Source organism: Anomalospiza imberbis, chromosome 8 (assembly GCF_031753505.1).
Source record: "Anomalospiza imberbis isolate Cuckoo-Finch-1a 21T00152 chromosome 8, ASM3175350v1, whole genome shotgun sequence".
NCBI lineage: Eukaryota > Metazoa > Chordata > Aves > Passeriformes > Viduidae > Anomalospiza > Anomalospiza imberbis.
Genome location: NC_089688.1, coordinates 14,641,089 through 14,653,259, shown reverse-complemented (window position 1 = coordinate 14,653,259; position 12,171 = coordinate 14,641,089). Strand labels below are relative to the sequence as shown.

The 12,171-nt window shown below is 36.8% G+C and overlaps 1 protein-coding gene across 4 annotated transcripts in view; it reads left to right on the top strand.

Annotated features, from left to right (window-relative positions):
• ADK (adenosine kinase) overlaps positions 1-12,171 on the top strand; it is a 270,500-nt gene that overhangs the window by 22,226 nt on the left and 236,103 nt on the right. The gene's annotated exons all lie outside the window — the stretch shown is intronic.

The window sequence follows — 12,171 nt, the reverse complement described above, 5'->3', positions numbered from 1 at the left end:
TTTTAGTGATAACATTTTGAGGTGGTTGGAATGCCTTCATCTTTCTGAAAACTTCAGTTTCAAAAAAATAGTTATTTAAGTAAATTATAATGCTTATTACTACTTGATTAGTTTTGCTTCATTCAGGTCAGGCAATATGCAGTCTCAACAGTTTTTCTTCACATGTTACATTAATCAAGAAGAGAGAGACTTGTCCTTCCTTTTGAATTTAAATACTAACTGTTAACATTTCTATTTAGTAACTTGCTTTTACATTAGGCTATTCCTGAACAAAGTGCAGATACCACCTCAGTGTTCCAGGTAACTGTAACTTAAGGTATGAGATGCTTATGGCACTGAAGAGCCCTGCCTAGGCCTGCTCTGTGCTTTGCTTCTTCTTGTCCTGGTCCTTTTTGGAGGAAAAAAAGGAACTGTTGGCCTTGTGGTCTCTGCTGTAGCCACAGGGAAAGGGTGGAGGCAGCCCATCCTCCCCTTAATTACTGCTGTTCTTGTTTTCCCTTAGCCAAGAGCTGGAGTAGGATAAACTAGCTGTTTGGGCGTTGTTTTATGTTATTTTTGTCAGGGCAGAATCATCAGTGTTCCAAGTTACTGGAGATCTGGTTGTGCTGTAGACTTCAGGATGTTACGAATGCTGCAGTTCCCTTGTAAGTTCAGATTAAATGCAGAGCTGGGGACAGATTAGTTTCATTTTACAAACGCTTAATTCCTCTCTTCAATGTGTTAGCATACAAATTATTTTCAGATTTTAGTTTTACTTGAAACTTGTGGGTTTATGGCACATGAATACTAGGGAACAGTGGCTTAAGAATTTTTGGTGATTATTTTAGCAGATTGTTCCAGTAATTTTTTTCCCTTTTATTTCTTCCCTTGTTTTGTGACAGCAAAAGTGATTAATTTTCAGTGTAAGAATCTGATGTGCACGGGACAAAGTGTGAAGGGGAGTATATGACTGTCTAACATGACAAGCTGTAACAAGTGAACAGTAGCATGAAGCCACAGAAATACAAACATTACCAGGAACATTTTTTCAGTTCTTGTATTATTGACGCTATTTATTTCTTCAGTCTTGAGGCTGGATTTTATTCTTTTTGAATAACAGAAACTTCCCACTGGTAGGAAGGTTGGCAATAAAGATTACTGTAACATTAGGCTGTCACTGTAGTCTGGATGTGTACAATCAGCTTTCTCCACTAGAAATGGAAGTGTACCCAAATTCACTTCCAGACCACCTCAAGTAAAGGCTGCATGCACTCTCACCTGTGAATATTAAGTTAAGCCTGGTGTCCTAGGTGGCTTCAGGCTAGCATACCTTTTCTGATCTGTGTCAAGACGAGAACTACAGTTACAAATGTAAATCTTCTGATTTCTGCCATTAATATTTCCCAGCAAAAGAGACAAAGTGTTCCAGAATCTTGCATGTCTCCTGACAATTTATTTTGTATAGTTACTGTGTAGACAAAAGATCAGAGTCCTTTCTCCAAATATGATTGCAATAACTCCCATTTTTGCCAGATTATCTTCCGGTGTGTTTTATTGAAGCTGGTTTGAAATGTGCTTGTGATGTTATATGCAGCAGTGTTAAACAGCAGCCAAAGCTCTAAACAGAATTATCAGGATGTGTCAAGGTCTGTATGTAATTCTAGAACCAGTCCTGAGACAAAACACTCACCTAGGCCTAAAGAGACAGGAACTGTCCAAATACCTCAGTCAGTCCTTTCCTCTGCCAGATCCTTGCATGTCTGGACTTGATGCTGCAGGTACCACTGTGGCTGAAGAATTAATATATACTGAGCAGTGGCCATGTCTTGAGGCAAAAGGGAGGAACAGTTCTTCCCAGAAGGAGTACTTGCAGTTCTCGGTATGCCCCAGTGGCAGCAGAGCAAGGACTTAATCTCTCAAGAACACTTCCCTAAATCTCCCATCTTCATATTGCTCATTCATTTTTCAGGATAAAATCAAAATTTTCAGTGCAGTAAAAAAGCCTTTTCTCTGCCATTTTCCACATGGTACTTTTTCTGTAAAGCTGATGACTTTATTGGCTTGGATATGTTCTTTGAGCATGGCTGAAATTTCACAGTAGCTGTAACATTTGTCTGTAGCTTTCTGTTTGCTTTAAACAGTGTTAAAATTTTGTAGAGAAGCAAATTAAGGTACATGAATTCCCTGACAATTATCTATTTAAGTTTCTGTAAGATGGACTATCCCGTACTAAGCTGTTGGGTGCAGACACGGGTGATGAGAGAGATGTAGCTTTTAGACAGCACTGAGACTCATGTAGGTTGCTGTAATAATATGAAATTAGTACTTGCCTGTCACAAGCAGAAGTACATTGGTAAAGTGGTCCAGCAGGAAAATGGAATACATTTTAAACTATATTTTTTAAGAAATAAGAGAGGTTTTAATTGATATGTAAGACTTGCTGTTAGTTTCCTTATAATTTCTAAATGGGAGCAATGTGGATTTTATTAAATATAATTACACCAGTCTTTTTCTGTGTCTCCCTATGAATGATGACAAGGTCAATTCTTAGCGTTTTGAAGATGGTTAAATATTTAATATCAATCAAGATCTAATACAGTCTCAAAACTTTCAATTCCTTCCTTTTGGAGGATTTTGTTGCTTGAAGGTAATATTCTGGGCTAATGTTGTGGTTTGTGAGGTCTTCACTGATGAATAAATGTCTTTTGCTCTGTCTTAATTGATTTTTTTACTGATGTAGCATTTATTTCTTTGTACTAGAGACACAAAAATAATTGTATTTTAGAGATTCTGTTTTCATTTGTTCTTTTTGGAGATAGAGAACAGCTCTAGTATGGGGACAGAGTTGTAATTCAGTTATGAAATGGACTTTGTGTTAATGGAGCCCAGCATGGTCTTATGTTTGCAGTGTAATGTTACTGTGTTTGTTAGTGTATGCAGGTTATTAACCTGTATTTTATTGTAGGTGTAGAGCCTATTGAAGTTCATGCCAATGGCTTTTTATAAGTCTGCCTTCTCTGAGAAGGCAATGGAGAGTGTGTTTTCAAGTGTAAATTGACTAGCTGGCAGTGCTATTCATATATGGTAAACGGGGAGTCTTTATTTAGAAGAAATCATCAATATTTAGAAGAAATATATCAATTTGAGGGTTGCATGAGCAACCACACTACTGTGCCTTCTCTGAATTAGATATATATGTGTGTGTGTGTATATATATATAAAATTCTCTAAGCAGGGCTCCTCATGGGGCAGGGGAAGTATTTGGGGATTTTCAGTACTAGTGGTGACAGGTTCTGTTATAGAACTGGTACAAGTTGGTCCGAACAATAAATTTTAAAGTGATAATTGCAAATAATTGTGGGTAACTAGGAAAAGGAACCCTTCAGTTTAGATTATGTGCCTGTTACTTTAGTTGGTGTTTTTCAGTAAGTTTTATGCAAGTAAAACTTTAAGATGGGATTGTGGAAACTGGTTTGTGTTTATAATCAAAATTAATTAAATTGCAAATGAGTGTTTATTTCTGGTTGAAGAAAATAAGTATGTAAATGTTAGATTATAATTTCACAACAAGAACAATGCAAGAAGAACTAGGAAAACTAAAGAAGTGGCTTAAATATTCAAGGGTCAAATGAATAATAGAAATGGAGTATGTTAAGAGTTCAGTCTGTAAGGAGAATAGCTATAATTCTGCACAAATTGAATTAATATTTTATCCCTTGATAAAGTTACTAAAGGTCAACAAAATGTATTTCTACTGGTGCAATGAGTCTAGAATTCAGAGTACCAATTAAAAAAATGTACAGCTTTTAAAAAAGTACTTGTAGTCAGAAAAATGTTTTTCAGTCATAATTTTAAAAATATCTATATATCTCTACAGCAAGTGCTCAGCTGTCTTAAATTTTTAGCTCCCTAGTTTGTAGTTAAGGAACTCTGTAGATAGGGCCTTTGACAAGGCCATTTCTATATGCTTAAGTCCAGAGTGATAGGGCTGACCCTATTAAATGATCATAGTTTTTCGCAGTCTGGTGATTAACAGGCTTTGAACTTTCCTGGCTTTCTTAATCCCTTTTAATCATTTAAACCTATTATTGTTTTGACTTCAATTTCAAAAGCCCTTTAAATCTGTCTTACAATATTAATGGCTGATTAAAGTCCTGATTTCCAACCATTTTATCAGTGGGGTGGCTTACCTTATTACATTGAATAATTCAGAAACATCTAGGAAAATATTGATGAAGGATGACAGAAAAAAACACCAGAAAAACTGGACCTAGTAATTTTTATATTCAAAGTAGTGATCATATCCATGCATTAAGTGTGGGAAACAAAGTCTATGCTTTAATTTATGACATGAATAACTGTATTTCTTTTTTCTTTTAGGTTTCAGTAGTGTCATTTTAAGCTAATTCTGTGCTGACATTTAAATCCATAATCCATCTTTCATAATAAATAATGTGTTAAAAAGAAATTCTGCTAATATTTTTTGAATCCCTTTCACTCAGAAATTCCAACCTTTTTTTCTGAAAAAGAGAGGTTTGTATAGGGAGTCATGCAGCCAAATAAGACTCCAGTCATAACAGTGGACAGGTACTGAGTAAAAAGGAAAACACTAGAAATTTGCTCCATGTGTTGTCCAAGGTGCTACTTCATTCTCTCAGCTCTGACATATCTATTCCCATAGCAAGGTTTAAAGTCTGGATTTTTTTTTTAAAGGAAGTGCCCAGTACCTGTGGTTTGAGTTGCAGTTAATTTTTTCCCTAAGCAGATGTCTTTGTTTAGTTAAGCAGTGTAATTCTCTGCCAGTCAATGTACGTGCCCTTTCCCAAATGAACTTGATTCTTTGTCACTGATAACTATGAAGTAATTTACTTCCTATTAAATATGATGTAATTCATTTTTTCTGAAGTAATTTGTTTTCTACATTCTATAGAATTTAAGACAGAAGTATCTTAACCTTCTGTTGCTATTTTTTCAAGTCTCCTTCCCACTGCCACTAGTGTGTGCTTTACTCCTACCTACATGTCTTCTTCTGAAGCTGAACACTTTAGCTACAAGTTTTTCTGTTTGAAAATTGAAGAAAATGAAATAATTAGCGAGGCTGACAGCTCACTCTGGGGTATTTTTGCTAATTTTTGTTTTGTTTGCTTGCTTGTTTCTGTATTGTAGTAGTTCATTGCTGTCTTAAATGCTTGGTGTGAGTTGGAAGCTCAGGTTGAATTAGTTATAGTTCATAACACCTCATTTCCCCTCTCCCCAAGTTACTACTCTGTGGGATGCCTTTAACCCCACCCATATTTTTATGCTTTTAATTTACCTATTTGGCTTCACGTGTGTTAGTATTTTGTACTCTTACTGTCTGCTAGAATGCTCTGTTGTCATAACATACCCGTGCCAGTCTGCTGTCATCTGTGGATTTCATCAGTAGCTTCTGTCCATAAGGCCAGATCACTCATGGGTGTGTGGCATAGTGATGGGTCTAGCACTGATCCATGTTGAAATCAGCCTGATTTATGCATTTTCTCACAGTTCTAATATTTTCCCAAAGAAATGTCTGAAAGGTATTTTAAGCAGTTTCCTCTTTTTTTTGGTATAAATGGACCCTTGCAAAACTTGGGATTTTTTTTCTGGAAGCAGGCTTTCTTTGGGTTTGTATTGCTATTGTACAGTCTGTCTTTAATCTTTCAGTTTTTCAGGGATGGCCATCTGGACTTTTATATTTGTCAACAAGGCAGTATCTATTCAGTAAGGATTTTTTCTAAAATGGTCTAACCTGTTACAAGATCATCCTTAAGTAACAGTGAATAATGATGAGCTGTCATTGAACTCAGAAATTAATGTAGAAAAGGTCTCTGTTTTGTTGTCAACTTGAGGCCAAGAAGGAATGTGAAAAGATAGGGAGGACTGGCTGCCCTGTTATAGAATAGGAGAGAGGCTAAAGAAAAGAAGAAACTTTGAGGGGATGGAGGGTGTGGTGCATTTCAGATGATGAAACCAGGAGACTAAGCAACAGTGGAATCTACAGGGAAAAAAAAAGTAAATGTATTAAACTGGTGGAGTAAAAACAGTGCAAGCCAGGCAAGACAGTGAGACTTTCAGAATATGAATCAAAGGCCTTTACTGTTTGGGTCTGTCTTTTTTTTAATGGAGGGAAAAAACATGTCTTAAATATTTTGCCTAAGGGCCTTGTATCTGCCAATTACAGAAAACTTTAATTTGGTTTAGCTGGTTTCATCTGGTCCATGATGAATTGGGCTGCTAAACTTATATACCAGGTGTGGTCTGGGTTTTGGATTTTTTTGGTTTTGTCTGGATTTAGAAAATTCACAGCCCCAGAATCTGGTTTAGCAAGCTGAAAGTAATGATCCCAACACATACAAGTCACGATACTCACACTGTATTTGTGTGTGTTGGAAAGATTATTGGGCTAGTGGGAAGAGTAAGGCTACACTAGATTTAACTGAAATTTCTAAGCAGCCGTAGCCTTGTCAAAAATGCAGAAATACTTCAAGTGCTATTTTGCTACTGTAGGGAAAGCAGTTTCCTTACTGCTTTTTGATCTCTGTATGAATCAAGTCAGAAGAAGTGGAGTTAGCACTTATGGTAGCATTACTTATTCTGTCTGATAAATTGCAGATGGAACTTGAGAAACAGGCTGACCTTCTGTACCCGTCCCCCATAAATCTGAGGCGTTAGAAATATTTTGTGAGCTGGGCTCGCTGTGCGCATTGGCTTGTAAATGCTCATGAGGATGCCCTGTTGTAGCAGGTTCACACAGGGCTGTGGTTCTGACCTGAATGATCTCGTGGGATGTGAGAACTGCATAGAAATCACTTAATATACTCTGAGAAAGGACATGTGAATACAGTGTCCCAAAGATGCCTTGTTCTAGTTTTGACAAGATTAATAATTAAAAAAAAAGGAAAAAAACCACAAAGACTGTAGTTCCTTTTTTTTTTAGACTAGTGAAGATAGCCTTAACATCACTTGGAAGTAGAAGTAACACAATTGCTGAATCATTCTTATGCAACCTTCTTTAGATTAATCTGAAATGCAATAAGGCTATAGGGGAATCCTTAAGGTTTCTTCATGACTTCTTTGAAAATTTATGAAGAAATGCTTCTACTGAACTCTGTCTTAACAGGTATCTTCTTTAATTGATGAAGCATAGCCTAGTATAAATAAAATCTACTTGTCTTGTCCAGTTAATGCAACAATGGGTGTTAGGTGTCTGACGGAGAAATCGCACTCTGTTCCTTTTGTTGACGACTGTTCTGCAAAGTTCAGAGAACACGCTGGAGATCTGCCCTTTCATGTATTGAATTTTTAATCAATCTGGGGAATACTTAAAGCAGTAAGTGCAGCAGAGCATGTCAAATACAATAAGCTTATGGAATAGCAAAGCCCAAGTGCATTTAAAGGTGAGCAAGGTTAGTCAGAGCCATGTACTGAGGCAAGAACCTTGTATTTATTTGTATATCAACCAAAGCAGAGGAATGTCTGTGCAGATATATATTTAGGGCTTCTTGGAATGCTTTACTGTCCCAGCTTTTTGTCATGGAAATAGTTTAAATATAGGGGTTTTTTTGCTGACTATTTACATTGATGGTTAATGCTTAGAAAAATACTTTTATCTCTAGTGTCTTGTTTTTCACATGTACACTTGAAAACAGTGATCAGAATATTACTGTCATACATATGCAGTTTTTCATACATCCTTGTGGGTGGTCTGCATTTCATCTTGGCTTTTCTGGCCCAAGCAGCACATGTATGTGTGTGCTGATTTTCATTTTGATATCTGTGCAATTATTACTTATTGTTTCTATAGAAGGTTTTGCTTAGATTGGTGGATTCAAGTCAGAAATTTTGAAAGGTGACTTAATTTTCAAGCTATGAAGATCTATTGCAATTTTTTAAACCTGTTTGCTCATTATCAGTTTCATTTTGGGCTTTGGTGAATTTTACCATCTTTTCAGGAAATTTTTGATAGAGTAGATCTGAACTTGATGTATATTTGGAGTTTATCAGTAGTGCATATTTAGTGCAGGCTGTGTTTTCTTTTTAATTTGGCTAAGGCTTTGTGAAATTGGATGCTGCCTGAAAGGAACTGTGCATTATGGCTGTTTGTTACATTAAAAATATTACTGTAAAAGTTCTCACTACTGTCCAAGTACATGAATTGTCATTCTGTCTTGTATTATGAGCTGGAAAATAAAAAATCCTGGAGTTGTAGGATTACTGTTTCAGAAGGATCATTAAAATTGCTGAAGTTGAACTTGGAAGTTTTCGTATGTTTAAGAAATGAAAAACAGACATATAATAAAAATGATACATTTTGGCAGAAATGAAATTTGAGATTATAAACTTGCAGGTAAATGCTAGGCAAGTTCTTAAATGCACAAGAAGAAGTGAAGACTATACCACCTTTTTTACCACTATAATCAAATAGAATGTAGTGGTCAGAGTTGTACTTCTAGCTGTTGGAATAGATCTCTTCCAAGTGTCTGTGGCATTTTTTTCATAGAGTATATTTAGGTGTACTTAGAGCAAATTTCTTCAACACCATCTGACTCCCCAGTGTCTTCAGAATGCCTGCAATAGTCTGGGTCTTAATTTATTTCCAGGCTTGTGGAGAGGAAAAATATCTGAGATGTCTACAGTTGTGAATTTATAATTAGCTGTGCCTTTTTTATTGATGAAATACAGGCACATGAGATTGCTCATTTGTCCTGGTAAGTTAAATGTGTAAACATGTCTTTTTGTAGGGTCAGAAAAAATACTGTCTAAAAGAATTACCTTGATGCTGGAATAGTTATGATACAGCACTGTGAAAGTTACAATTTGAACTGTCATTCGAGATGGATGATAGAACTGTGATTTCTGCTGGGACACTGAGCTTTGGTTAGACTAGGGTTTGTTGGAGTGACCGCGTTACAATGACATCTAGAGGTTAAACTAGGCTGCTATGGCTTAAGAAACTTCTTAAGGGACTGAGTTTGGGAAGAAGCAGCTCTCAGAGCTGGCAGTTTTGCCCAGGGTGCAGTGGTGCATGGGGCTGTCAGAAGCCATCAGCTGTGATGCTCAGAGGCCGGCTGTGCGGAGCGGCAGCTGCGCAGCTCCGTGCGCAGGGCAGCTGTGCACTGTGCTAATTGCTGCAGTCCAACCCTTTGCTGCCCAGCTTCATGGACAGCTGCCCTTCTGAAGGGGTGTCTGGAACATTGGCTACTCTTCCAGTAGATTAAATGTTTGTGAAGGACAAATCCACGGGCTTAAATGTATCATTTTTGAAAGGCGCTGTAGCGTGTTCTGGCACTTACCTACAGTCAGGCTGTAGACCCTTTTGCATGTTTTTACTCTTGAGCCTCCCTTTTTTAAATAGGACCTCAAGCAATGACAAAGAGACTATTAATATTTTGAAACTATCACAGTTTGCTACTGGATAGTTGAAAAGAATAATAATTATTGTGTGTTCTAGGATGTGTTGAACTTCGAATTTCAGAGTAGAAAAAAATGAAGTTGTGATCACTCCTCTGCTTACTTCCATAGCATATACAGCTCTCTTCTACTCACTAGTTTAATATGAGGCAGTTAGATCTATAATACATACACAATTCATTGTTCTGGTTGCTTAGAGGGTTTAGATGTCCTTATTTTAAATTTTTTGACTGCTTATCTTTGACTTCAATTTTGCACTTAGTATTGTTAGCTCCTAAATATTCTTTAGAAAAATTCTGACAAATCTAACCTTCATCAGTTAGGAAGATCCAATTGGTGCTTATCAATCTTGTGTATGGAGCACAAGTTGTGAAGCTGCTCACTGTGCTAGTTGCATGTTTAAATTTATTAAATAGTTCAGCAGCTGTGTATGAAATATAATATACATCTTAATGCATAAAGTACTATTAAAAATTTGAGCTCTACAAGCATGCCCCTTCGTGGAAAGTTTTCTTTGACAACTTGCTATCAAAGCAATGTCTTTAGGGATCAAGGAAGACTATTTTAAGAAAACTGTTTTCATAGTAAAAGAAGGTGGTGGTGAAAAAGATAGTGTAAGCTGAGGTTCACCAAAGGAAGTATTCTGCAAACCTTAGGGGTAGCAGCTGTGTCCCTCCCAGCCCCTCTTTGGTATGTCAGTAACATAGCCCAAAATCACTCATCTGTTGAACAGCATTCCCCTTATGTTACGTGATTTCTGTAGTAGCTGACTTACTAGGCTGAGTAAGTAGTGACAGGTTTTATTTGTTTGGGTTTTTTTCTCTCTAAATAACTGTGGGGGTAAAATTGTGGTTAAAAAAAAAAAGTGTAGTAACAAGGATTCTGGAAACCTTGAAAAGCCCAAGGATAGATTTTATTTCTCAGCAGATAAAATTGTATGCAGTCGAAGCTGAAGTGGTCTGACTACTGGTAGAGGAAAAGCATGCAGCTTAATTTTTAATGAAGAATGTCTGACTTTCTGTGGGTATATTTGTTAATGGACAAAATTACCTCCATTTGCAAAATGGATTGCATATTACTGTATCTGTCTATGACAGATAAATCCTCTGGACAAAGACCTAATGTCATTTTAAGTCAGATTCCAAGTTTCATAAGAAGAGATAGTGGCCTTTCACTTCTGAAAGATGTTCCTTTTAGTATTTCCTGGCAACTCACTGCGTTTCCTCGGGTACATGAGTGTTTGCTATCAGTGAAATTCATTAAGACATGACAAATGGAGATATCCATTTGGAAAGTGTAGCAGCATTATCAAGAGACTGGTATTGGGCTAGACCCTTTTTCATGTAAGAAAAAGAGCCTGATACTGTTGATTACAGAAAACATTAGGTTGCAAGTAAATGTAAGATCGTAACAATAAAAGCTGGTGTCTTAAAGACAGACGGGATGGTAAAGTATGAAGAAGATTGGGCAATTAAAACAAGTGACTTGTATCTATACAGGAAACCCTGCTTACTCTGAGTCAAATGTGAGCCCTGCACTTGGAAGGAGAACATGGATGAATCACTGTATCCTGATTAGGAGTGTCTACAGCAAGGATTTAGCTGTAAAGTGGATAAATGGATTCAAGTCAGCATGATACTGTAGCAAATAACCTGGGGAAGTCTCTGTGTTTGTAAACAATAAAAATCAGTCAGTCAGTGGCTTGTATGTCTGAGTGCAATGAGCACTAGTAAGCTTGAGAATGTGTCCGGCATTGGTGCTTGCATTTTAAATGGATGCTGAAAATATGAGTTTCAGAGAGTATCATCAGAAAATGCTGTAAGAAATAGAGAAAGGATATTTTGCCTATTTGTTATAAAAAAAAATAATTTTGCAAAATAGGTTGAGTGTAGTTGTTGGTAACCAGAACCTTTCCTCAGGAGGAATAACTTATGGTTCTGCAGTAGTCTAGAGCAAGGAACAAAACCAGAGGACAAAGGGCCAGTGGGAACCTTCAGCAGTGTGAGCAGATAGATGCTTGCAGAGTTGTCTAATGGACACTTGACTTCTAGCTGCTTACATTATGAATGATTGTCTTACAAACCAATCAACCATAAAACCCACCAAATGCAAGAGAAAAAAACCAAACCCCATAGAATACCATAGCAATTTATTTCGAGATGTCAGGAGATTTTACTGTGATGCAGAACAAAAGTGAGGTCACTCCTTAAAGGTTTTCCACATTGAGTGACAGTGCAGGCTGCAGCATGGCTGGCAGTAGGCTGTCCTGGCAGAGACTGCATTCTCTTTTCACTCTGATCAGGCAGTGCTGGCAAGCTATTCTGTTAAATCAACTATAAGGTTAAGCTAGCAAAGAAAGTTTCTTTCTCTCAAGCACTCGCTTTTATCAGAAGTTGTTTGTATGGACTGCAGAAATTTTTCTAAATAGCCTGTTGTTATAATATATTTTTTTTCTACAGAGTTATTTTGGTATTTATTTTAATAGTTTTATTTGGTACAGGGAGAAACACTACCACCACATTTAGTGTTTCTATTGTCTGTAATCCTCCCTTTCCTATTTTGGCAGATTCAAATTATAAGATCAATGCATGGTTCATGGTATGAAGTGCAGTGATTTTTGGTAGATAGTGTCAGCCAAAGTATCCAGTAGAGTTTGGAGCCAAGGTATAAAGCAAAATTTTGTGTGATGTTAAGTTTACTTTGATAAACACGTTATAAGTTTTTAGAAAGCTTTGTGACTGTCTTTGCAATACCTGAATC